We start from the raw sequence: 2,097 nt of genomic DNA on the forward strand, positions 1-2,097 counted from the left end.
GGATATTTCCTGCTGTGCCTTATTAATGTTTTATTTAATGTTGTGTTCGTTACTGTGTTATCATTTGCATTACCCATACTTACTAATATTTTATAGCTAAATATTTTGTTTTTTTTAAACGCGCTAATCTTAGGAATTACTAGTTCGAATTAAAAAAATCTTTTTGTGTTGGATGGTCCATTTATACCGATGAAGGCTATTGGCTATAATATTTTAGTACCTTTTATTCCAATTAACGTGTACGAACCTGCGGGGTACAGCTGGTAAGGGTATAAGAAAATTCAGAATAGGTATTTAAAAAAAGGTGTCGAGAAGAAATTCGACGGATTAGCTAGTCTACATTAATAAAAATGAATGTCGCTAAGCGCATAACTCGAGAATACCTCGAGCGATTCGGCTAATTTATTTTTCTGTATGTTCCTTAGGCCTAGGGAAGGTTTAAAAAAAGAAGGTTTAAAAACACTATGAACTTTTGACAGAACGAAGTCTGTCCAGGTAAGTTATAAATAAAACAAGTCCATACAAATTAAATATATATTTTAATATGATTTAATATGAAATATACTTAAAGACGGGCTTGAATCCATGACAGATAGGAGGTGACACGAGTGAACCCGGCCGGCAGCGCGCTGTCGCAGCCGGACTGGGAGTAGAACGAGACTATACCAATCTGCGGAAAAAATGTGTCGTTATAACATGGCCATATTTGCCTTAGTCCGTCTATTGCAGACGATTTAAACAGTGTCAGACGGACACTGTGTCGCCTAGGACACTCCTCTGGAAAACGCAGAGTTGCCTAACCTCTGCGTCAACCTCTCGACTTCACTGGCTAGGCCCACAGGAACGAAGAGTCGATACGTGTGGAGCCAGTTCGGCTGCAGGAGTCTTTCGCATTTTAGAACTATGCCACGAATGCTTAACGGAGACCCCATTCCGGGTTTCAAATGAAGTTTTCCTTCTCCGGAAATTGATGATTTTGAGCCAGGTTTATCCCTCGGTCGGCTTTTACACCGGGACGAAAGAGGTTGGTGATATTCTACTCGGCCGACACCACACGGCATACATCACATGGTATGTTAAATATTCACACAAGGGCCAAAAGAGAAATGGCCAGGGTCGGCACTCTGCGAGTTGCGGCTCTGGCCGAGCATCAAAAATACTCACCAGCTGTGCTGATGGCACGTCACCAATAGACAGGGGTCCACCGACGTCGCCACCACAGATGCCCCTGCCCCCAGTGGTCACTGTGCAGAGCTTGCTGCTCGTAACAACACTTGGGCCGTATAACGCAGCGCATTCTTCGTTCCTCATTACTTGCAGTTGAGCGTGTTGTTGTACACCTATGTCGGCGTTTGCTGGAAATATTCGTGTTATCAAAATATAAATTAAAAATTACTTCCCTCAAGGCTTTAAGAGCATTTTTGAATCGTCATTTTACTAACTAAAATTATATGTGCTTTGATCAATTGATTTTATAGATAATAGTTAGGCTACCGATTTGTATATTAAAAAAAAAAAATAGAAAATAAAAGGATTTTGCTATAGTAGTAAGTAATACGCTTCAGCTTGTAATTTCCCACTACTGGGTATAGGCCTCTTTCCCCATGTAGGAGAAGGATCAGAGCTTAATCCACCACGCTGCTCCAATGCGGGTTGGCGGATATATTCCCTACTATGAGAAACGATCGCTATCAGGTGTACATGATAACAACCGGGACCGACGGCTTAACGTGCTCTCCGAGGCACGGTGGGGAGACCCACCCAGTAACCACCCACCCAGTGTTTGTGCAGTAAGTATTAAGTAAATAGAATTTCAATAAATGTAGAAATGATTGTAACTTACAGCTGCTTCCAATACCTACAGTGGTGCCCCAAGTACCGGCGTAGTCGCTGTCACCAGTCGGCAGTAATATCCTCTGGACGACGTCTGGAACACATATTGATATTAGAAATTCAGAAACTCTGTATAAATGATATGATTGTATTACGACAAGACATCGAAAGGTAACGTAAGTAGATGAAAAATTAGTCAAATACGCGTTACCAAGATTGCTCAAATATGTAAAGATAATAATTGTGTTTGCTCGCAAACGAAAA

The 2,097-nt window shown here is 41.3% G+C and overlaps 1 long non-coding RNA gene across 1 annotated transcript; it reads right to left on the reverse strand.

Moving 5' to 3' along the window:
- Positions 1-520: 520 nt before the first annotated feature.
- LOC123665973 lies at positions 521-1,205 on the reverse strand. The gene is made up of 2 exons (XR_006745139.1): positions 1,165-1,205; positions 521-670 (listed from the first exon to the last, which is right to left on the reverse strand). It is a non-coding gene; the product is annotated as an uncharacterized LOC123665973 (long non-coding RNA).
- Positions 1,206-2,097: the final 892 nt, after the last annotated feature.

Source organism: Melitaea cinxia, chromosome 25 (assembly GCF_905220565.1).
Source record: "Melitaea cinxia chromosome 25, ilMelCinx1.1, whole genome shotgun sequence".
Taxonomy (NCBI): Eukaryota; Metazoa; Arthropoda; class Insecta; order Lepidoptera; family Nymphalidae; genus Melitaea; species Melitaea cinxia.